Source organism: Macaca fascicularis, chromosome 16 (assembly GCF_037993035.2).
Source record: "Macaca fascicularis isolate 582-1 chromosome 16, T2T-MFA8v1.1".
Classification (NCBI taxonomy): domain Eukaryota; kingdom Metazoa; phylum Chordata; class Mammalia; order Primates; family Cercopithecidae; genus Macaca; species Macaca fascicularis.
This window is the reverse complement of record NC_088390.1, coordinates 17784375-17809263: the sequence shown is the minus strand read 5'-3', so window position 1 is coordinate 17809263 and position 24889 is coordinate 17784375. Positions and strand designations below refer to the sequence as shown.

At 55.7% G+C, this 24889-nt stretch overlaps 1 protein-coding gene and 1 long non-coding RNA gene across 4 annotated transcripts in view; one reads left to right on the top strand and one right to left on the bottom strand.

Annotated features, from left to right (window-relative positions):
* The window catches only part of LOC141408761 (uncharacterized), a 28462-nt gene extending 19170 nt beyond the window's left edge, over positions 1–9292 (top strand). Inside the window, exon 2 of the long non-coding RNA XR_012425334.1 lies at positions 6131–9292. This is a non-coding gene — a long non-coding RNA (uncharacterized lncRNA). The remainder of the gene's footprint in view (positions 1–6130) is intronic.
* RAI1 (retinoic acid induced 1) overlaps positions 1–24199 on the bottom strand; it is a 192844-nt gene extending 168645 nt beyond the window's left edge. For all 3 annotated transcript variants that reach the window (XR_012425321.1, XM_065532291.1, XM_065532292.2), the window contains exon 1: positions 23847–24199. The gene's annotated coding sequence lies outside the window, so the exon portion shown is untranslated. The remainder of the gene's footprint in view (positions 1–23846) is intronic.
* Positions 24200–24889: the final 690 nt, after the last annotated feature.

The window sequence follows — 24889 nt, the reverse complement described above, 5'->3', positions numbered from 1 at the left end:
CATTTTTGTTTTGTTTTGTTTTTTTGAGACAGAGTTTCATTCTTGTTGCCCAGGTGGGAGTGCAATGGCGTGATCTCGGCTCACTGAATTTTTGTATTTTTTAGTAGACATGGGGTTTCACTATATGTTGGCTAGGCTGGTCTCGAACTCCTGACCTCAGGTGATCTGCCTGCCTTGGCCTCCCAAAGTGCTGGGATTACAGGCGTGACCCACTGCACCCAGCCAAGAAATTTTTTTTTGAAGGAATAAATGATGTAAAGAAATTGGTGAGAAAGTGAACAAATGAGTGAGAAAATGAGTCAAACAATTATAGAAACAGATTGGTAATAAAGTTCTATTTTTTGACGGGTCTCCTCCATGGCTGTTGTTCTCCTGGATGGACCCCTGGCTGGGGGACAGGCTTGAGTGATGATGATGATGATGATGATGATGAATCAGTCAGGATGTGCTAGCCATGTTGCTGTAACAAAACCCTCAAATCTCAAGGGCTCAAAACAACAAAAGTTGGTTTATCCTTCGCACTACCATCCATCGCAGTGGCAGGGAGGATCCCTCTCACTGAGCAGTTGCCACCTTGACCTTGGGCTACCAGAGGAAAGTGAGTTCTGGGGATCCTCATGGCCATGAAAGGCTCTGGCCTAGAAGGGACATGTCACTTCTGCTCACACCTCACTGGCCATAAACTGGTCACATGACACCCCCTCCCCCTCAAAAAGACCACCAGGAAGCACAATTTCCCCACGGGTTTGGGAGGATGGGGAACTGGAAACTTTGGCCAACATCTCTAAGGACATCTCAACCACCACCACCAATAACACCACAAGCAGCAGAGGCCACGTATCAGCTCCTCCCGTGCCCTGGACGCCAGGCTAAGGACCTGAAGTGGGAGTTTCACTTACTATTCATGGTAATGTCCTGATGTCAGGACTATGCATATCTTGCGTTCCAGATGAGAGTTAAAGCCTACACAGTAAAGGGACTTGCCAAGGTCACAGAGCTCATGAGGATGGGGTTGAGATCGGAACTCCTGTCTGTGTGTGCCAGGCCTTTACATACCCCACTGCCTGGCACAGGTCCTTGGGGAGGCTGGCTGGTGGTTAAAGACTGCCCTAGGGAGACAGCCCCTCATGTGGAGGGCCATTCTGACCACCCTACCACAAAGAGCCCCGTCAAACTGCCATATCCACTTCCAGGCGTCCAGTGCTGGAACCCCTGGAGATGATGCGGTTAGTCCCAGATTCTGCTAAGAGACAGGCCCAGAGGGAGTAGTGCTGGAGCCAAGGTCACACCTTGTGCAGGGCTGAAACGAGACTTCAAGTCTTTGTCCACCATGGTCTGAGTGTCCCTGGCTGCCACAAAACTGGGTGTCCAGGGATAGCCTCTGCCTCAGGAAAGCCCCTCAGAAGTGAGGGTGAGCACACGCACTCCACCTTCTTGGCAAGCCAGGCGAGGGCACAATGGTCCACCGTGGCAGAGTCCCCAGGTCCTGGCCCATCAAGCCTGCTGCTCTGACTGCCTGGGCCACTCCCCGAGGAGCCGGGCTGCCCTGGTGCACAGTGACTCACTGCTCCCACAGACAGTCCCCAATAGGGAGATCCGGGTGAGGGGAGACCATGCTCCAAGGCTCCACAGCCAGGACCTCTAAGACAAGGACTTGGGCCTTCTGAGAAGCCAGATGAAGGTTCAGCGCAGAGTGGAATGGAACAAAAGAAAAGGGGTTGGTGGAGTTTGAAAACAGCCCCAGCTAGGCATGAAGGGTCATGCCTGTAATCTCAGCACTTTGGGAGGCCAAGGCGGAAGGATCATTTGAGCTCAGGAGATCGAGGCTAGTGATCTGCACTCCAGCCTGGGCAAACAGAGTGAGCCCCTGGTGAACTAAAACAGAAACAAAAACAGACCCAGCTCTGCTCTGTGACCTTAACCTCTCTGAGCCTCAGTTTTCACTATGCTTGCTTTGCCCACCAATGGCCCCTGAGCCCCAGAGCCATGATCTAACATCTTTCCAGTGCCACAGCTGGGTCCCCACCCCAAAAAGATTATGGGAGAACACCTGCTCCCGACGCTGCACGAATACACTGCCCTGAGAGAGTCCCTTCCAAAAGTTTTGGGCCTAAGGGCTTGATCAGAAAGCAGTCCTCACCCAGCATGGAAACCCTCACCCATTATATTCCCCAGGTTTTGCTGATGATTCTGACTTGCAGTGCGGCCTTCCTGTGTCAGCCTGGCCTCCAAGCAGGGCGGTAGGGGGCGCAGCTGTCCTCCTGACCCTGACCTGGACAGGAAGTTGGATCCTTCCTAGCCTCCTGTGAGCCCACTCCCTGCCTGGAAGCTTTGAGTCTCCAAGTCCCCTTACAGCCCCTGTCCAACTCCTGGGCGTGGAGGTGCAGGTTGGGAGGGAGAGTGATGGAGCCTCCCCACTGCTTCTGAGCCCTGCCCATGGCTTACTGGCCCAATCATCCAGTTCACAAGCATTTATTGAGCACTTACTACATGCAAAGTGCAGTGCTAACCACCCTCAGAGAGACGAAGTTGAAAGGCAGGGCCCCACCTCCTCACAGTCTTGCAGAAGCAGCAGATGCATTACTGATGCCCCACAGCTCCGCAGTTACACACAGGCTTTGAAGTCACACAGCCCTGGGTGTGAGGCTTAATTTTGCCACCTCAGAGATGAGTGACTTTGAGCTCACTCCTCACCCCAACTGGCCTCAGTGTCTGCATCTGCAGAATGAGATATTAAGAGAAGCCACCTCATGGCCCAAGAGTTTCACACATAGCTTGGCAGGGAGGTGCTAAACCCCTGTGAGCCTCATTCCTTGCCTGGACCAGAACAAGGGCAGAACCCCGAGGCATGCCAGTAGGGACCTCCCTCTAGGTTTCCACCACCTCATTAATCAGGGACGACTGTCCACCCAGCTGCGATGCCACCTGACGCCCCTGGCAGCCTGCCCATTCACCTCCATTTTGTCTGCAAGGACATCTGGGGACAAGAATGGGGGAAGGGGCATGGAGTTGGGCAGCAGGCTCCACTGCTATTAGCCCTGATGGGATCACTGCTCATCCCCACTTCCCATACACAGTAGGCTCACAATAATCATCTGAGGCTTGGCCTGGTAGTGAGGAACCCAGCTGAAGATAATAGGCTGCATCCTGGGATGGGTGGTACAAGCTTTCGTGCCAACTGAAGGGTCTGAATTTGGTCCTCTTGGCAATAGGGAGGCACTGAAGGTTGCTGGGCAACAGAGGACCCTCTGCCCACCTTTCCAGCCTCATGCCTCCAGACTTTGGAGTGAGCTCAGTTTTTCTGTGGTCGTCCCTTACCCCCTCTCCCCTCATGTTAGCCCGTGTTCTGCCCTAGCCAGGGCTGAACTCCAACTGTTTCCCTACCTGGAATGTTATTCCTGCCAATCAGCTCACACTTATCCTTCCTTCTAGGCTGAGCTTAGAAGCCTCTCCCAGCCTTCCCGGTTTGAGCTCAAAGACTGTTCTCCGCTTCCTTTAAACTGGTCCTTTTTCCATTAGAGGACAAGTATTCCTTTTGAGAGCTGCCTCCCCCAGACTGGAGTCCTTGGAGAGCAGAGCCCAAGTCTGACTCCCCTCTGTGCTCTCAGCATTGCCTGACACAGGCAGGACCAGGGCTGGGTGGCCTCCCAGTGGGCACTGTGCAATGCTTTAGGCTTTGGTCTCTGAGACACACAGAGGGAGGAGGGATGGGACTGGAAAGGGCAGAAAGGAGGGGCCACCAGGCAGGGTGATACACACCTGTAGTCTCAGCTACTTGGGAGGCTGAGGTGGGAGGGTTGTTTGAGCCCAGGGGTTGAGGGCTACAGTGAGCCATGATCGCATCACTGCACTCCAGCCTGGGCAACAGAGCAAGACACTGTCTACAAAGAAAGAAAAAAGAAGGGCTGGGTACACAGGGACATGGAAGAGAGAGGGGAAGGAAAGGGGACCATTTAAAAACTGCATGAGCAGTCTGCCTACTCCCTCTTCCCTGTTTTCCTTCCCTCTGCAAAAAGAGAAGAGTGAGAGGAGGGAATGAGGGAGAGAGGAGGAGTGGCAGGCGCCTATCCCAGGATCACTTGATGGGGTGGGGAGGAGCACAGGGAAGTCCCACAGAGAATACCATTAGGTCTCAAGGTTTCCCTGAGTTCCCATCAGTCTCACGGCCCCCTGTCTAGGCAGAAGGCTCAGGGCAGCACTGCAGCTCCCACAACCCCAGGGCCATCCCCAGGGAGATGGCATGCAGAGATAAGGCAGTCAGACAGACTGGCCTCAGTGAAATGTCAGTCCGGAGGGAGAACACATCCAGACAACCTTCACCACGGGCTAGCCTACCCCTCAACAAAGGGCCCAGACCCATCCCCATCCCCATCCCCATCCCCATCCCCATCCCCATCCCCATCCCAGGACAGAGGCTGATCTTGTTGGAGGGGCAGAGGTGGGGTTTCAGGGAGGATGAGAGAGGGAGGAGAGGGACCTTTGTTGCAGATAGCGGTACCAGCTTCTAAAGACGAACGGGGTTAAGGCCGAGATGAGGCAGCTGGGGTCTCTGCGAGGTCACATTCAACCCTCCAGAGCGCCTGGCATGTAGTGTGCAACCACCATTATTATTGTTCGTGCAGAAGAGGGTGGCACTGGGTCAGTGGCAGCAGCGGGTCCCGGAGGGCCTCGAATGCCAAGCCCAAGATGGCCGGGGGACGGCGCGGGGGAGCACGAGGCCGGCGCGGTTGAACTCCGGGGCGCGGGCAAGCGGGTCTCCGCCGAGGCAGGGCGATAAATTAATGAAACGAACTCGCCACGCCAGCCTCTCCCGCGCAGCGCCGCGCCCCGAGGACGAGCGGGGCCGGACTGCGGCCTCGGCGGAGGAGGCCCAGCCTCGCGGAGGCCCCCCGCTCTCTCCTTCCCTCCCTTCCCCTCCCTCCCCGCCGGGCGTCGTTTTCCAGGTAATTAAGGCCGTCCGGGCCGGCGCGCAGCTGCTTCCGCGGCCCGCCGCGCCTCCGGCCCGGGCAGGTGCAATTAAACCCGCGCGTTCGCAGCCATTAAGCTTTAATGGGGCTCATTAGCATAAGAACGAGAAGACGCTTTGATGGCGGCCACCCCCGCAGGGGCTGCGCGCGAGCGCCGAGGGGCGGCGGGGCGCGGCCGCTGGAGCCCGGAGCTGGGAGCCGCGCCTCCAGCCCGCGGCCCGCCGGGGCAGTCCCGCCTGGGGCCGGGCGACAGGAGGCGGGGCCGCGGGGCCTTACCTAGTCTCTGGGACTCCAGGCTGCCTCCGAGAGCCGGAGGTTTCACAGGGCCCAGGCCTCAAGAATAGGTCTTTGGAGGGCGAGGGAGGAGGCCCAACCTAGAGATGTGCATTCCCAAAGCAGCAGCTGAGGAAACTGAGGCCTGGAGGTGCCATGTGACACACAGCCCCGGCCTGAGCCTGCAAGTGGTTCATTTATTCAACAACGATAGCAGCCAAGGCTTATGTGAGTTTTAAGGATTTAGCATAAATTCTCTCACTTAATCTCCCCAACAGCCCCAGGAGTAGTGGGTACTTGCCCTTGTGATCCCATTTGACACAAGAGGAATCTGAGGCTTGGAGGGGGACACCCGAGTTCCCAAAGCCACAGTGAGCTTTGAACCTGGGCAGTCTGGCTCCTGAGGCTGGGCTCATAACTAGGAAGCCACACTAACATGTGTGACATGGCCAGGAGAGGCACGGGGTGGGGTGGGGTGGTGGGAAATGGGACCAGCTGGTGGGCTGGGTGGGCCATCCTACCCGGCAGACAGTAGCCAGCGCCACCAACTGTGGTCGGAGGAAGCAGGGTAGAATAATTCAGAAGAAATGTAAACTGGAAATTGGAAATGAAGTCACTCAACGATTACTCACTGGCAATTGATTTGATTCCCCCTCTCCCCCCGCCCCTGACAATGGATGGGCTTTCAAAACAGGTCTGTGGGCAGGACGTAGCAGGAGGACCACCACTTTGCCATCTCAGTCCAACATGGAGTGCAATGCGCCCAGCAATTACTAGGTGTTCAGGAAACACTAGTCAAGCAAATGAACGAGTGAATTCATGAATAAATGCTTTTCTCTACAATTTTTGGGGAAAATAGGGGACTAATTCTTCAATTTCATGTCTTCCAGGCTTTCTTCAGTCCAGGAGGTGGCTCTGTGAGAGCAAAAGGGCTCAGAGGAACTGGCAGGTGGGGCCTGAGGCAGCGGTGCTGTGCTTGGCTCCAGGCATTCCCTGGGGCAGTGCCTCCAGCATTCCAAAGTCAAGGATGTTGCCGACAGATGTCTTGAGGGCCCTGGCAGGGAGCACAAAAAGCACGGAAGAGGAGACACATACTGCCGGAGTTCCACTCAGAGGTGACGGAAGCCAGAAGGAAGATGCCAGCCCCTAGGAGCTCAGAGAAGGTGGGCAGTTGCCTGAGGCCACACAGCAAGAATCTGGGTCTCCTGATTCCTTCAGTCCCTGCTGAGCCTTTACCCAGTGCCTGGATCAGCCCCCAGTCTAGGCACAGGACTCCCTGTCTCCATCAGAGAAGCTCTGCCTGGACTCTGTCTTGGCTTGTGATCCGCCTGCATTCCCATGCATGAATGCATGACTCAAATCACGTGATTATTTGATTAATATCGTTCTTCCTTTGGCTATACCTCCCTCAAGGGCAGGGATTTTGTGTGTCCATCCAGATCGTGGCTGATCTCAGTGCCTGGCACACAGTAGGCCTCCAAACATAGATGTCGACTAGGTGGAAATATTACTACTATAGAGTCACAGCGCCAAAGAAAACTCCGTGCCTGGGATGAGCTTTCCTACCTCCTCAAGCTCTCGTGCCTGCTCACAGCTGGCTCAGGGGCTGAGCGGGGCCTCAATGACTTCACAGCTGAGCTGGCCTCAGAGGTGCAGGCAGGCGAAGGGCTCAGCTCCCCTTCCTGGCCTGACCCTGAGGCTGGCCCACCCCCTCACCTCCGGTCTGCAAAGGTATCTGCCTCACGGGGGCCCTCAGCAGCCTCATTAGGAAAGTAGTGACAGACACATTCAATACAAAGGGGCGTGGGGGGAGGGGAGGACCGAGGGCTGTTAATAGGGTTGCCTGCCACTTTCCTGACCACTGGGCCAGGGCTGGGCCTAGACAGCGGGCAGAGACAATGCCCAGAATCCAGAGTTGGGCCCCACAGCGGGGATTTTCCCATCATTCCTTGGTGTTCTTGAGTCCTGGTGGGACTCAACTCTTGAGTGGCAGGAGACAAACCCCAGCTCAATACTCTAAGCCTGCCATGAGCCACCCAGAAGCCTGTGTGTGAGAGCAGCCACAGGGACCTGGGCGCCTGCCCTCTGTGCAGCAGAAGAGGAAACAAGCCCAGGGAGGGGCAGGGTCACCCCAGAGCAGAGCATTGGAGTAGGAGCCATGCTTTGCATTAGGGCTATGGCCGTGGGCCTGGACCACCTTGATCACCAAATTCCCTCTAGTCTCTGGGCTGCAGGGCAGGAAGGCCCAGTTCTGCTGGAAGACAGTCAGGTGTTGTCAGTGCTCACTCAGGGCCGGATGGAAAAGCAGATGCCCCAGCAACTCAGTCAGTGCGCAGTGCCCCACCAATGACGACAAGTGGGTGAGAGAGAACAGGCCTCACACCACGGGACATGCACACAGAGAGCTACTCGGCCGCACACAGAGGTGCTCCCAGCACACAAAGAACGTGTGACCTGCTGTGAATTCTGCCTGGTGTGTGAGTACCCATACCCTCAGCTCATTTCCCCAACTCACACACACACACAACCACACAGTGGTCCCAGTCACAAACACAGACACCTAAGCCACCTGACAGCAACCCCCCACCGTGTACACAAACACAAACTCACTTTTTCACACACACACACACCCCCCCAAGCTCAAGAACACACGCAAACCCATCTTGTCACTTGGTTAAATTCCACACCCAGGTAACGCCCAGACCACAAGAGCAAATTCAGATAAATAAATCATGTTCAGCACATCAATCTCGGCCCCAAACAGGCTGCCTCCTGGATACAGGTAAAGTGAAACAGGTCTTAAATATTTTATAACTGAATAAACCTGTTAAGAGAATAGAATTTACAGGGCCATTGGCTGCAGGCTGACAATGTCCCTCCCTCATCTTTTCATTTCTGAGAGGACACAGCGGTGACGGCAGGTGGTGGCCAGGCAGGGCATGGAGTGCCCATGCCACACCCGCTGCCCCTCGGCCAGGGCTGTTATTCCCGAGGAAAGGGGCATTCTGTGATTTTTCCATCCAATAAATCCAGCTGCTGCTCTGAGACAGGGCCCTGCATCCTCTTGTCTCTTCAGTTTGTTTCCCGAAGCCTTGGATGCCTTTTAAATGCCAATCCGTCCCTGGCAACTGTGATTTCCCAAGGCCTGTTTCACGCAGGGCTTGGATGTGTTAGAATTGAACTGTTCTGGAATGGGGGAGAAGAGACAGGCCTGGCCGTAAGGATGGGTGGGAGCAAGGGCAGCTTGTAGCTAGGGCCGAGGGGCAGCTGGGCAGAGGGAGGCTGTACTGGTGCCAGGCCTGCATGCCTCCAGAGAGAGGCTGGAGAAGAGGGGCTGAGGAGCCAAGGGCAACAGAAACCAACTCCTAGGAAGTCAAAGCAGAAGGCGGGTCACATGATCGACAAGGGGCCTCAGGTCTGAGTGTGCCCAGGCAAAGGAGGCCCCGAATGAGGATAAGGCCAAGTTCTGAGACCTCCCTGAAACCTGGCATATCTGGGCCAGAGTAAAGCCCCTTCCTATTGGAGCCCAGATCTCAGCATCGGGCCATAAGTCTTGCATGTCCCTGTCCACACTAGGCAGCCTCCTGGGCCCCCAGCAAGCAGGACCCCCTGACCCAAGCTGCATATTATTGTTTAGTGGCAATGGGGAAGGACTCTGTTGGGGGGCTACAGGTAGGGAGAGGACAAACTCAGAAAGTGAACAGCCAGTCCAACAAATCACCCCCAGAAATGTCTGCCTCATCTCGGAAGTTCTCCCAAGAACGTGGTTCAGGAGCATCTTAAATAGCATTAAGTGAGAAAAGCGAAATATCAACTGGTATATACAGGAGTAATGATGGCATACCTAAACAGACAAAAAACACAAAGCGAAAAACCCTGTGAACGGGTGGTGGGGGGGTTGAAGGAAGACAACTGTGGCTGCCTTTGGAGACTGAGAGTATGGGTGAATTTTTTTTAATTTGTCATATTTTCCAAAAGTCTATAATAAGCCTGTCCTCCTTTTATAGTGAGAAAAAAGCTATTAAAACCACCAAGTGCCTTACAAAACCAAATATATAGCATGACTCCATAGATGTATCATAAGTGGTTTATCATACATCTACAGAAAGTTATGTTGACAGTAGTTACATTCTGCTGGTGGGATTATAAGGTACTTTTTACTTTTTTCCTGTATTTTTGGATATTTCTACAACCAATATATCAATAATCTGACAATTTCATTAAGAACAAAATGCTCAGGACTGGGAAGTTCTTTTCAATGGCAGCCCTGAGTCTCTTCTGCTGCAACTGTAGCCCATTCTCAGCCTCTTTGTGCATGTGCCCTGGATGAGGAGGGAGAAAGGCACAAGGACTGCCTCTCAACCAGCACACAGCCTCCCTTTGGAGACCCAAAGGCCAACATTCAATTTAGCTGCCTGTTCAGTACAGGTAGGAGGTGACAGAGGGTGCTTCTTAAGAGACCAGGGGAGGCCGGGCATGGTGGCTCACATCTGTAATCCCAGTACTTAGGGAGGCGAAGGTGGGAGGATCACTTGAGATCAGGAGTTTGGAACCAGCCTGGCCAACATGGTGAAACCTCGTCTCTACTAAAAATACAAAAAAATTAGCCGTGGTGAGTGCCTGTAATCTCAGCTACTCGTGAGGCTGAGGCAGGAGAATCGCTTGAACTTGGGAAGCGGAGGTTGCAGTGAGCGGAGATTACGACACTGCACTACAGCCTGGGCAACAGAGGGAGACTCTGGCTCAAAAAAAAAAGAGAGACACTAGGGGAAAGAAGGCGGCTGTGGCTGTGCAGTGAGTAACTAGGGACTTAGGGCACGAGAAGGCCGGGTGGGGACAGGGCAGTTTTGGCAGAAGGGCAGGGCTGGGTTGGCAGTAAAGTTCTGGAAGAGGCTGCCCCAGGGCAGGCGGGGTGCCCGAGCTCAGAAGGTAGGAATGTGCCTCCCGGCCAGACAGTCCAACAACTGCCAACTAGGGGAGGCCAGTGCTCCTGGGCTGGAGGGAGGCCGGCCGGGGCTGCAGGGTCCAGGCCTGGACCGTGTGAGGTGTGCATTCCCGGGCCCCTCCTTTCTCCGACCCTAGGGCAAAGGGTAGGTCCTGACTGAACCATGGGCAGTCCTGGAGAAGAGTTCGAGACCCAGACACTGCAGGTGAGGCGCCGCCTGGCCTACACTTTCAATAGCCCCCAAGCGGCAGGAGCGGTAGGAGTCCAGCCTCCCCATTATCCTGGCCCCCGGAAGCGGCTTCCCGAGGACCCTGCCGTGGGGTTGCCGGGCTCGGTGAGCAGAGCCCGTCCCGAGGCTAACACGCACAGGTTCTCTTTCATTCTCCCCAAACATCCAGGGAGTGGAAGAGCGAGGCTCAGAGATGTGCGCCGCCTAGCCCGGTGACCCGCAAACGCCGGCCGCAGCACTGGGACTGGAAGCCCCGGCGTTCCCGGAAAAAGACCCAGCTTCCATCAGGGGGCGGGGCCTCGGCACCCCGCCCCGCCCCGCGAAGCATGCCGGGCCAGGCGCTGCCATGGCGACGCGAGCGGCCCGCCCCGCCCCGCCCCCAGCCTGGCCTCTGTGCCCCTAAGCTCCCGGGACCCCCCCCGGCGTCGGCGTCGCGGGCCCCTACCGCGGCCTGTGGGACGCCGCCGCGGAGAAGGCTCCGGCGCGGCCAAGATGGTGGGCGCCGCGGGCGGGGAGGGGCGGGACCAGCAGGAAGCGCGGGCATTTGCCCTCTCGCCGCCCCTTCTCGAGGTCGGGGAGAGGAAAGGAAATGGCCTCGGAGGCGAGCGTGGAGCTGCCCGGGCATTTGGCCTGACAGTTCCTACCTATGCCTTTCCTCGAGGCCCGGGCCCTCCCAGCTCCCTGAGAGGTGGGCCACGTTGGGGGCTGCCTTCGCTGGGATCCAGAATGTGACACACACCCCAGAAAAGATGCCCCTCCCTCCCCACAGGAAGGCCCGTCTTCCTGGCTATGTTCCTCCCCGCACCTCGTGCGTCCCCACCGCGACGAGGAGGGAGCAGTTTGGTTTCTCTGGCTTAGGGGCCTGATGCCAGCCTCTGCCCACCTACACCTCAGGCATCCGTTATTGGGCAGAGAACCCGTTTCCCCTCAGCACGGCTGCCTCCCCGGTCAAAGCCTCCAAAGTGCCCACAGAGCTAAGCAGAAGTCTCTGCCCTCCCAGGAGACCCTGAATCCCTTTGATTCTGTGTCCTCCCAGCAGTGACAGGGCAAGGGTAGGATGAGAGCAGACACTGACTGGGCCAGGACAGGTGACTCTCCTCCTACGCGAGCGAGTCCTACGTGTGAATGACTGGCCAGATTAGGTGGGCAAACATGCCCAGATCTGTTAAGGAGCGAAGTGGCAGAGCTGGGACTCGGCCAGGCTGTGACTCCAGATGCCTGTCCACACGGAGTAGCACTCCCTACTTCCCGGCCGCCCAGCCCGGGCTGGTCCAGCCGCCGATCTCCGTCCGGCCCAAAGCAATGGCCTGGTCTCCCGTTCCTTCCTCTCCCTTCCCCCTACCACAGGCCTGGCTTCCCTTCTGAGCCGCCAATCTGCAGCCACACAAAGCCCTGTTTGTTTGCTTTCTCTGCTGCTCCCCCTGGATCCGATGTCTTTCTCAGCTACCTGCCGCCTGGCTTCCTCTCCAAGCTGCCTGCCCAGGCAGCTGAAGGGAAGGAGGGGCGGCCATTGCAGCAAGCCCCGCCTCATGGCAACCCCATCACTCCTTGAATCCACCTCCCCAGTGCAAGGGGCTCCTAGCCTGGGTGGCCTGACCATCGACAATGGCTTTGGAGCCCCCTAGCAGCATCTTAGAATGTAGGGTGCCAGTTGGGTGGAGCAGGAAAGATGCCTGGGGCAGGGGGAGGGGAACTGGAGAGGCCCAGCCAGCCTCCCCTCTCCTTTTGTGAGCAAGCTTGTTTTGTTTGTCAATCAGGAAGGCTGCCCCTGCCTTCCCAGCAACCACTGGCTGCCAGGAGATAAGGATATGAATGGGACCAGGAGGGCCTGATCAGAGGAGGTGGAGGAATGATGCCCTTGTTTCATGGCCCTCACCCATCCTCACTCTTTCTGGGGACTCCCAGGTACCCCAGGTGCTGTGATGATAGCTTACCGGCTGCATGGGGGCATCACATGGTGGATGCCCTCAGTGCCCACCCTGGGCAGACGCCTCTGCATGGCAGGCACCCCAGAGTGTGCAGATGTGTGCACCCATGGCAGCGTCGGGAAGCCCTACACAGCCTGAGCAAAAATGGGGCTTTCACAGGCAGAGAAAAATAAATACCTGCATTCCACACCACCTTTTCTACCTGCAGAGCAGAGTCTGCCCTCTCTCCCCTTTCAAATAAAGAAACCCAACACTGATAGGCAGAGAGATATTGCAATCTTGTCTGGCTCCCTCTACCCAGGACTCTTTTATTGCACCCTGCCAAGTTGGGTGGCCCAGGGACCTCCTCCTTCCCCTTTCATCCCCTTCTATGCTGAGTTTAACCCTTACAGCAACTCCAGGATAAAGGCATGATTATGCCCACTTGATAGATGAGGAAAGAGAAGGCTCAGGAAGAAAGCCATGAAAAGACAAACTGCTCTGGTCAGAAGCCAAGCTCATGGCTGTCTGACTACAAGCCTTCACTTCCCACAAGGTCACAGTATTATTTCATAGCCAGGAATTAGCTCCCGAATGGATGAGTGACTAACATGGGGAAGGGGGTAAGCAGCAGGCAGGGCCTGGCTTTGGAGCCTGCGGATATGATTTCTAATCCTAGCTCTGCCACTTGGTTGCTTTGTGACTTCAGGCAGATCACTTAACCTCTCTGGGCTTCAGTTTCCTTGATAATGAATATAGGGCAGTTGATAAGACTTAGCGAGGACCACCCAATGCCTGGCACAACAGTAGGCACTCAATGCTGGCTTTTCTCCTGATCCCTTTCAGCATCCAAAGAGACAGATATTCACGTATTACAGGAACCAGGCCTCTCCCACCAATGCCTTCACTCAGTTGGCCCTCCTGTCAGGAACCCCCCACCTTCCCAACCCCTGTAACCATTTCTGGCCCTCTCAGGCAGAGGCCAAGGGCTGTCAAGTTCAGCTCCCCAGGCTCCTGTCCTGCCTGGGAGACCAGGTCCTCTCAGTTTAATTAGCCAGGGCAGTGGCCCCAGAGGACAGTGTCACCCCAAGGGAACAAAGCCAGCTCCGTCCACATCCCGCTGGAGTCAAGAAGAGAGCCACTCAATTAAGTCTGATTTGGCAAAACGTCTGTTTTAGTGCTATTTTGGGCCACGGTGGGGATTTTCTGTGCTTGTCTCAAAGGTAACATAAACCAGATTCCTTCCCGCCTCCCCCACCCCTATCTGTGTTTGAAATGAAAATATTGTTTTTCCTCTGCTCTCTCTCTTTTTTCCTGCTTCTCTTTCCCACCTATCAGAAGGCTGCAAACAAGAGAAAAGGAAAAGGCTGGGCCCCAGGCTGGAGGGTAGCACCTGGGGCTAGGGTGCTCCCACCGCCCACCTGGCCCTGCTCGATCCCCCAGAGAACAACATGCTGAGGGTTGGAGTTCCCTCAAACCAGACTAAAGGGTTTAGTCCTCTCCTTTACCTTCTCCCCACCTCTGGAAGCCACTTCCTGGGTCCCCCGAGGCCAGCTCTTTTTCTGACTTCTCCCCAGGCACACACCAGGTACCTGGTAGCCTCCCCACCCACAACACACCCTTGCATTTTCTGCCTCTGAGCCTTTGCCTGGGCTGTGCCCTCGGCTGGAAATACCTCCCCAAAGGCCCTCCCTTGAAGGAGTGGAAAGGCCCACATCCCTCTTTCTTCCTGCTACCTTTTCCTTCATAGCTCACATTACAAATAAATCCATCTCTAGGCAATCATTTCTGTAATGTCTGCTCACCTACCACGCTATATGCTTCAAACGGACAGGGGCTCCATCTGCTTGGCCACTGCTGCTTCTCAAGGCAGGGATCTCATCTCAACCCCTCAGCACACAGACATCAGGGGCCAGCTGATGGTGTGGTTCCAGGGGCTGCCATGTGCAGTAGGATGTTTAGCAACATCCCTGGCCTTTACCCACTAGATGCCAGCAGCACCTCCCTAGCTGAAACGACCAAAAATGTCTCCTGACATGGCTCAGTGTCCCCTGAGACACAAGATCACCCCCGAATGAGACCCACTGCTCCCCAGCCTGGCACAGAGCCCCCTTGAATGAATGAATACACGACTTTACCCTTCTAATAGAACATGTGATTTTATTTTACCTCTTATCATAATCATGTAGAAATTTTATTTTCCCTATCAGAACAGAAGCTTCCAGAAGACAGGCCCATGTGACCTCCGCTGTGTATCAATGCTGTTTGCCCATAGCTGTTTGCTGAAAGAATCACTATCAAAGCACCAGAGAGCAGCAGACTGAAAGCCAGCTCTGGTTCCCCAGCCCCTCCCACCCCAAGCCAGACTGCTGGGTGACTTTGCTACAGGAGTTAAGCTTCTCTGGGCCTCCCGTCTCTCTAGCTGCTGTAACAATTCTTTGTCCACTTGGGCTGGTGGGAGGTTTACAACTTCACATCTCTATGAAGCTGTAGCTCCTAAGAAATCTTTCAAAGTTTTTACTTTACATTGTCTGAGAATTCTGATTATCACTAATAGGCACAATATTTACTAAGCACACTATTCTGTGCCCAGGACTGGCTAAGTGCTTTAGAGGCCCTATCTCATTTGATCCTCTTAACAACAAAACTATGAAGTAGGTACTGTTACTTTCGCCTTTTGATGAAGGAGGAAATGGGGTCAGGGAGCTTGAGGGACCTGCCTAAGGTCCACACAGAGGCAGGCAGTCCTGCTCCCTCCGGCTGGTGAGGACTACTCAATTAGGAAACACCTTTTGCTTTCATACTTGAAACTGAAATTCCTTTTTTTTTTTTTTTTTTTGGAGACAAGGTCTCACTCTGTCGCCCAGGCTGGAGTACAGTGGTACGATCACCTTGGCTCACTGCCACCTCTGCCTCCCAGGTTCAGGCAATTCTGCTGCCTCAGCCTCCTGAGTAGCTGGGATTACAGGCACCCACCACCACGCCCAGCTATCTTTTTGTATTTTTAGTAGAGACAGGGTTTCGCCATGTTTGGCCAGGCTGGTCTCGAACTCCTGGGCTCAGGTGATCCACCCGCTTCGGCCTCCCAAAGTGCTGGGATTACAGGAGTGAGCCACGGCGCCTGGCCTGGACTGAAATTCCTTCTAAAATCAAGCACACCTGGTGCCAGACAAGAGGCAGACTTTCCCAGGTGAATAAGGCCTCACAGGACCTCCCCAGCATCAGGCCCCAGCAGCCAAGCAGAGAAGCAGCTCTAGATTGCTATAGAAGGGTCTGATTCAAGGAGTTGGGGAGCTTTGGCACCCCTTTCTGGATGCCAACCCTCACGGAGAAGCCTGGCCAGGGTGACCTCCTCCAGCACCAAGCTGGTCCATGAGATCCTTCAGGGCAGGAATAAAAGCAACAATGGAGGAAGGGCCATGCTCTGGCACTTTCTATGTACCTGTCGCTGGACTTGAACAAACAACCACCCTATGAGGTAGATTCTATCAATTCCAACATTTTACAGATGATGGAGCCAAGTAAAGGAGATAAATAACTTAGCTAACTTCACAAGTGGTAGACCCTGGATCTGAACCCAGGCAAAGTCCAAAATACGTATGCATATCCACTATGCTGCATTAGAGCTGCATCTCATTCATGGCTGTTTTCTCAGTATCCTGGTGCTCCACACATGATTTATAAATGAATGAATGACTGAATGAATGAATGACAGTTTGTGGTTATACTGCTACTGAAGTCACAAGTTGCTGGATGCTTTCCTGGGGTCCACCTACACCATTGGTGCAAAGTCCCCTTACATACAGAAACTCTTGCCAGAAAACTAGTAATTCTCACCTGCCCCATGTGTAAATAGACCCACTCAATCCATCTGCCTTGACCTGGCTAGAAAAGAAACAAGCACCAAACTCCTCATTTTGGCCAATGTTATTACAGGTAATAACATTGTGACCTTTAGATGTGACCGGGCATGAATGGAAAAAGAATAGTAATTGGCCGGACGTGGTGGCTCACGCCTGTAATCCCAGCACTCTGGGAGGCCATGGCGGGTGGATCACCTGAGGTCAGGAGTTCGAGACCAGCCTGGCCAACATGGTGAAACCCCGTCTCTACTAAAAATAAAAAAAAATTAGCCAGGCATGGTGGTGCGTGCCTGTAATCCCAGCTACTAGGGAGGTTGAGGCAGGAGACTTGCTTGAACCCAGGAAGCAGAGGTTGCAGTGAGCCGAGGTTGAGCCACTGCACTCCAGTCTGGGCAACAGAGCAAGACTCCAGCTCAAAATAATAATAATAATAATAACAACAACAACAATAGCGATCTCTTCTACATACAAAGCACTTTAGCAATAAAAATAACTGCCCAAGGCAGGGTGTGGTGGCTCACACCTGTAATTCTAGCACTTTGGGAGGCTGAGGCAGGCAGATCATGAGGTCAGGAGTTTGAGACCAGCCTGGCCAACATGGTGAAACCCCATCTCTACTAAAAATACAAAAATTAACCGGGCATGGTGGCAGATGCCTGTAGTCCCAGCTGCTTGTGAGGCTGAGGCAGGAGAATCGATCACTTGAACCTGGGAGGCGGAGGTTGCAGTGAGCTGAGATCACACCACTGAACTCCAGCCTGGGCGACAGAGCGAGATTCCATCTCAAAAAACAAACAAACAAAACAAAAAACAACTGCCTAACAGCCCAGCAGTGATGGCCCAGCTAAGGAACTGTGCACCAGCAACCAGGAGGGGCTTGTTATTATCCCCATTTTATTTATTATTATTATTATTTTTTTGAGACTGAATCTTGCTCTGTCACACAGGCTGGAGCGCAGTAGCACGATCTTGGCTCACTGCAATTTCCGCCCCCCGTGTTCAAGTCATCCTCCTGCCTCAGCCTCCCAAGTAGCTGGGATTACAGGCAGGTGACACTACGCCCAACTAGTTTTTGTATTTTTAGTAGAGATGGGTTTTACCAGGTTGGCCAGGCTGGTCTGGAACTCCTGACCTCAAATGATCCACCCACCTCCGCCTCCCAAACTGCCGGGATTATAGACATGAGCCACCACGCCCTGCCTATTACCCCCATTTTAAAGGGCAGGGAAATGGAGCCTGACAGTGAGCAGCTGGTACCTGGATTTGAACCCAGGCTGGTGTGACCCCAAAGCCTGTGTTTATGGCCCCAAGCTATAGGACCTCCTTGCTTTCCAGATCACAAAACACAGCAACACTTTTTTTTTTTTTTTTTTTGAGACAGAGTCTCCTTCATCCAGGCTGGAGTGCAGTGGTGCTATCTTGGCTCACTGCAACCTCTGCCTCCTGGGTTCAAGTGATTCTCATGCCTCAGCCTCCCAAGTAGCTGGAATTACAGGCATGGGCCACCACACCTGGCTAATTTTTGTGTTTCTAGTAGAGATGGGGTTTTGCCATGTTGGCCAGGCTAGTCTCAAACTCCTGACCTCAAGTGATCTGCCTGCCTTGGCCTCCCGAAGGGCTGGGATTACAAGTGTGAGCCACGGTGCCGCAGCTCACCTTTAATGCTTACAACAAAGCCCGTTCACATTTTTGACAGAAGAGGAAACTGACCCTCACAGAGAGAAAGTGACTTGCCCAAGGGATGCTTCAGTTAAAACTCAAACGCTTTTCCTGATTCTGAATCCAGTGCTTTCCCCTACCCCGACCCTATCTCTCCTTTCAGATGAGCACAGTCTCCAAGAAGGGAGCTCTAGGAGGCGAACCCAAGCTCCACTGGATTCTGCATGTTCTCCCTTAAGCCCCCCGACCATGGGCCTGTAGACGCTCTGAGCATGCCCGCTGCCCCTGTTCTATCAGCTGTCTCCACGGGGTCCCTGGTTTCTCACACCCAAGGAGTGAGTGACTTGGGTCCACAGACCATCAGTCCAAGAGCAGTCCACCCTCCCCCCATTTATACATGAGACTGAGGCCAGAGAGGAAAGGAAGATTCCCCAGCAGTCCTGGCTCCCCACCATAGTGCCTAATGGCTTCCCTGCCCCCCACCCCATGCTTGCCTGCTCCACCCTTCCCTCCTGCCTCTGCACAGCATCCTGGGCACCTTCTCTCCCCAAGCCTGATCACTTTGTGCAGAAAGTGGATGCTCAATTAGCTGGGCTTGGTGGCGGGTGCCTGTAATCTCAGCTACTCGGGAGGCTAAGCCAGAGAATTGCTTGAACCTGGGAGGCGGAGTCTGCAGTAAGCTGAGATTGTGCCACTGCACTCCAGCCTGGACAACACAGCGAGACTCCATCTCAAAACAAAAGCAAAAACAAAAAAAAAAACAGATGTTCATCGTCCATCTGGCCCCTAGACTTCAAGGGCCTCAAAGCCTGGACCACAAGCTTGCTCCTGTCTGGGGCCGTGCCAGCATGGAGCCGAGCAAGAGAACACTTCGGGTTGTCTGCTGGACAGACAAGGAAGGCATGGCTGACGATGGTGGGAGCCGATGCGCCTGGCTGCTTTCCTTCCTGGCCCTAAGCACACTCTTCATACTCTCCAGCAACAGCAGCAGCGGGAACTTCCCCCTCACTCCTTGTCATCCCCCCAGTTCCATCTCTCCCTGTCCCTGCTCACCACTCCCCAGGTCCCCCACCCCCACTCCACCTCTCTGCCCTCATGTTTTTCTCTTCCCCATCTCTCCCTTCCCCGGCTCTGTCCCCCCACACCACACACACACACACACACACACACACACACACTTCACATGGGTTCAAGAACCAGTGGAGCAAAATCTGTCCTTTGCCAGCCAAGCCCCAGCCTGCAGGCAGCCTCCAGCCCTGCCTCCCCCTCCCTGGTGTCACATTCCAATCTCAGATCCCCAGTGACCCACCAGGAACAGGGCACAGCTCTGCCTCAATCACTGGGGAACAGGACGAGCCAGTTTCTCCCAGCCCCCTCAGGAAGCAGCCTGGGGAAGCTGCCCGCCACCCCCCCTGCCCCCCCCACCCCACCAAGCCCCTCACCCCACTCATCTAAAGTCTGACAGCACAAGATCCACACAGACCTGAGCATGCCCTTGCTAAAGATCAAAGGGGCCCACCGAAGACAATGTCGGGGCTCTCACCCTCTCTACCTCACCTGGCCCTCCTGCCAGGAAGCATTTCTGAGCGTCCTGTGTTCTAGGCCTCGCCCTTGGCGCTGGGCCGGAGAGAGCAAGGAGACGTGCTTTCAGGCCTCGATGCCCCAGCCTCATGGGGAGGACAGACACTGGCAGAACTGCCGATAATTCCGTGATAAACGCTACGCCACGAGTATAGACAAAGGGAGATGACTCATACTGCCTCGGAGGTCAGAGGAGGAGGAGACAGGACGTCTGTTTTGGTCTGGGGCAGCAGGGAGGAAGGTGAAGGGCATCCCAGGTGGAAGGAACAGCCCAGCCCAATGCACAGAGGCAGGGATGCACATGGCTACATCTTAACAAGGAGGTGCTGGCTATGGCTGGAGGGGACAGGACTGAATGAGGACAGGGCAGGCAGAGGACACCAGAAATGGCCCTGGGCAGCGTGGGAAGAACTACAGATGGGACCTTTATTCAGAAGGCAGCAGGAGCCACTGGAGGTTATCTGCTGGGTTTAGAATGATCACTGACAGTGCTGCTGGCCAGCACCTGGGAGGGGACAGGATGGAGGCAGGGAGGCCAGTGAGGAGGTCCCAGCAACAGCCCATCCCTCTTCCACCACCATTCTTTCTGAGCCAAGTCCTCCCCTCTTGGCCACAGCACACAGGCCACATCCCTTCCAGCCTCCAAAGACTTGCTCTGCTCACTGCGTTCCCTCTGCCAGGAATGCCCCTCTCATTCTTACCTCGCCGTGCCTGAAGCACCTGCTCAAAGGCCCCTCCTCCAGGAAGCCCCCAGCTCTGGTCAAGGCCTTGGCTATGAGCTGGGTCCCAATTACCCACTGGGCTGTGACCTTCTTGTGGTCAAGTGCAGGGATGCTTCCTGCTTGGACCCCGACATTAAGCACAGAACTTTGGAAATAGTGGGTCCTTGGAAAATCCCTGTTCCCTTGGGCCCAGCACCCAGGTGCCTCTCCCACAGAGACGCTGCTCTGTGCACACCATTGCTGTTGCACCTCCTCCCTCCCTGTGGAGCCACACATTGGATAGGGGAGGAAAAAGACACCCATGCCATGGCCACAGGCAGCTGTTCAAAGCAATGCATTTCAAACATGGGCTGCCATAGAGATAGAATAGCAATAATAATACAATAATGAGAGCAGCAATCAGCATTTACTGGCATAAGCACTGCTCTAAACTTCATATGGATTAACTCACTGCATCTTCACTTCAGTCCCGTGAGGTCTGTACTGTTACTCTGATTGTAAAGATGGGGACACTGAGGCACAGAGAGGTAAACGGCCTGCTCAGTATGTGGTGGAGCCAGGAGTCAACCCAGAACTTGCCCTGAAGGACTTTGCCACACAACCAGCCTCTCCAAGACAAACAGAGAGGAAAAAGGAAGCTGCCGAGTAAGAGCCCATAGTCAGTGTGTCCTCACTTGGGGAAAAAGAAAACTATGCATGGATTGGTATATGTGATACACACATATACACACATATATGTAATACACACATATACACACATATATGATACATATACACAATATGATGCACATATACACACATATATATGTGATACACATATACACACATATATATGTAACAAAAAGTCTGGAAGGACCCGTTCAAACTATTAACTGGGGTTACCTGCAGGGAGGGTGCCAAGGGAACTTTTACTTTTACTACATATATTTCTGGCTTATTTGCATTTTTCACCCAAGTATCCAAGTGTTACTTGAGTAGTTTAAAATGGCAGGAATTATTAGGGTTGCAATGAACATTTGTTGCATGAATAGATGGCAAATTCATTTCCTAGGCCTGTTTCTTTCAAATTCTGGGTATGACCCATCAGTGGATTGCAAAATTAATTTCGTGGGTAGCAATGAGTAATTTAAAAAAAATCAAATACACTAGAACAAAAAGTATCACAGACCAGCAGACAGTAAGGGAGTTATTTCAGTAAACTTTTGTTTCAGCTATATACAGTGTGACCTGTGTAGTTACCTACAATGTATTTCTTACTATATGTCACGGGCAAGAGTTTGAAAGCCATTGGTCTAAGCTTGGGAGTCTAAAGAGGAGTAAGGTTGGGTGCAGTGACTCACTCCTGTAATCCCAGCACTTTGGGAGGCCAAAGAGGGAGGATAGCTTGAGCCCAGGACTTCAAGACCAGCCATGGCAAGACCCCTGTCTCTAGGGAAAAAAAAAAAAAAAAAAATTAAAAATTAGCTAGGTGTGGTATTGGGGGCCTATGATCCCAGCTACTCAGGAGACTGAGGCTAGAGGATCGCTTGAGCCCCGGAGGTTGAGGCTGAAGTGAGCTGTGTTTGTGCCAAGGCACTCCAGCCTGGGCCACACAGCAAGACCCTGCCTCAAAAATAAAATAAACAGAGTAAGACAGGGTCCCTGCCTACAAGAGCCCCACAGTCTAGTGGAAGAGAAAGGCAGCTCCAGTACCCCTGAGTTCCCTTTATCTCCATAGAAGCCAGAGGGATGCTAGGTTGGTGGAAAGGTCCTATTTTGCCCACTCCACAGTTGGCTTCTAGGGCCTGGATCTCGCCTTGATACATTCTCCTCCTCTCCAAGTCTTTTGCTTGTGAGAGCTTTTGCCAGAGTTATAGGGCTGAGCCTGCCCTGAGATCAGAATGACTGTGTCCACTTCTGTGTCACGCAAAAGGCCACTTCTTGCTCCTACCGGCTTGCCTGTCAGAGGGGGAGGGGTGGGAAACTAGAAGATTCCTTTCCAGCTTCCAGATCCCGAGGGCCACGTCCCAGGGAAGCCTCTGAAAACCCAGCTGTGTGGTCAGCAGGGAGGGGCCACCACTCAGTCTGCAGTGAGGGCTGCCCCCCAGCTGAGGTGGGCCTGACCCTGAGCAGAACGAGGTTTGTATGGAGAACGGAGGGGGGCAGTGGCAGGAAGAGAAGCAGAGCCCCCAGCTCGGGGCTCCCATCACGCTGGCGCCTCCACATCAGAGCTCGCCTAACCCACCCCCGCCTCTCCTCCCAGGGCAGCAGACAACTAAAAAAAGATAAAATAAAAAGAAGTAATTCCCCTGCTCTGACGTCAGCGCGAGGTCTTAACAGCCCGGCAGCGGCATGAAACTGGATTGCAACCAGATGTAATGCCCTTGAATTCTCAACACACTACTGCGTTGGAAAAGACATAAAGGGGAGGCGGGGGGGCAATATTGGTGGGAGGAACCGTGCAGGTCCCGAGTGGGTCCCTGAATCCGGGCCCGCCGAAACCGCGAGGCAGGCGGCCCGGGAGAGAGTGCGGCGCGCGGAGCAGCGCCCGGCCGGCTCCGCCATTCAGGCGTGCGGCCTCCCCTCCCCCAGCCCCCACCGGCGCATTGTTACACTCGCTCCCATCCATTCAGAGCCCAAGGCCCGCCGCGCCCCCGCCAGCCCGGGCTCCGCGCAGGAGGGCACCGCTGCAGCCCGCACTCCGGCCCCTGCGTGGACTGGATAACGACCAAGAGTCCCAAGAAGGAAAACTGCTCGCCGGGAAAACGGGCGCCCCAGGAAGCTGTGGCCGCGACGGCCTAGGGCCTGGCTGGTGTTTCGCTTCCCCTCTGCCCCACCACGGAGGCCCCTGGAGCGACCAGGCTCCAAATGTCACCCTCGCGTCCTGCCACCCCCTGTCCCCGCCGCACTCGGCCCCCATGTCCTCCTCCCGGGTTCCCTGCCTTCAAGGCGCGGGAGAGGGGGGCCGACCTCGAAAAGAGCGGCGGGGCGGCGGGCTGCGCCGCTGTCTGTGGGGTGCCAGGCTCGCGTGTCCGGGGCCCCCGCCCGTGACGTCATCCCCGAAGGGCCCGTGCGTCCCGGGCCGCTACAGAGCTCCCCAAGTCGCGGGGGCCGCTTCCTGCCCGGCCTCGGGGCCTGCGCACAGGCCCCGGCGCCGCTGCCCGGGTGGGGACACCGCAGAGAGCCCGCGCACCCCATCTCGCCACGCACGGCCTTCGCCGCCCCTGCGGGCCCTGACTCCTACGCGACGGCCACGCCGGGCCCGGGTCACGCATGGGGAAGTCAGCTCCCCGCCCCCCACCTCGGACGCACTCACAAAGCTCCCCTCCGCCCCCGGCGCCGCGCGAATGTTCCCCACGTCGCCACCCTACGCTCCGCAAACACTCCGCGCCTCGGCGCACGCAGAGCCCTTGCCACACTCGCCCCTCGCGCCATGCCCCAACCCGACCTCAGCCGGCCGCACATTCCCCAGAAGACCCTCAGCCGCGGCGCAGGGCGCCCCCACCCTGCAGCTCCCCAGACGTCCATCCGGTGACCTCGCGCACCCCCCACACCACACAAAGCAAGGACCCCGCGGACCCCACATCTCCACCCAGCGCGCGCTCTCGGTCCCCGAACCCGCCTCGGCTCCTCACCCGGCCCAGGATCCCGACGCCTCGCGCCGCCCCCGCCCCGGGGCAGCGTCCACTGAGCCCCCCGCGCCCCGTCGCTCGCTGCTCACCTCGGTGCCCGCGCTCACTCGGGGGCCCTGGGTCTGGCGCTGCGACTTCGCGGCCCGGAGGCCTGGGTGGCCATGGGGGTCGGGGCGCGGCGGCCCCGCCGGCCCGCGGCCAGGCAGGAAGGAGGGTGGGCCGCGGCGCCCCCTCCTCGCGCCGGCGCTCGGGCCGCGGGCTGGGCGGCCTGCTCGGCTCGCCTCTCGCCTTCGCCGCACTCGCTCTCCCACTAGTCTCTCGGATCCCAGCCGCGGGCGGGGGCGGCGCCCGGGGGCGCGGGGAGCAGGCGGCGCGGGGACCGGGCCCTGGCCGCGCACCCGGCCGGGCCTGCCTGGTGTCCGCGGGTGCCGCGGGGAAATGCGATCCCCTCCGCACAGGAAGAGCGGACTGGCGGGCGGGCGACGCGCGGGGGGAGAAGGAGAGCGAGAGCGCGAGGAAAAAAGTTCCCGGGCGGCCTGGCTGCGCTCGCTCGCGGCCCCGGGCGCCAGGTGGGCCGTGCGCGCCCCGACAGCACCCCCTGGCGGTCCGCGCGCCCCACTGCGCGCCCCCCGCCCGCCCTCCCGCCGGCCTGCGGGAGGGGCCCTCTGCGGTGGGATCCCGGTGAGGCCCGGGAGGACTCTAGCGCCCTGCGTTCTGGAGCTTCCAGCGTCAGGCCAGGCCCCCACCCTCACTCCTTTAGCCCTCACCTGTGCCCACTTCTTTACAGTTTGAGAAACATTTTCGATTTCAAAACTCTATTGGTTTCATGTAAACTTCATTTACTGGGCACCTGGCACCTTGCTGAGTCTTGAGGAATGAGCAGAGACAATGCGGTCCCTGCTGTCATGGAGCTGGCATCCTGGTGGGAAGAGACAGACAGCAAACAAATGCTTAGATACATGACGAAGATAATTTTAGAGCAGTAAGTGCTAGGAAGAAAATTAGCAGGTGAAGTGACGGCTAGGGCTCCTTGACTGGTGGTGAGAGAAGGAGGCCTGTCTGTGCAAAGATCTAAATAACAGGAGGAACCGCCATGGGTAAAGTCTGGGAAGAGCATTTTTTTTTCTTTTAG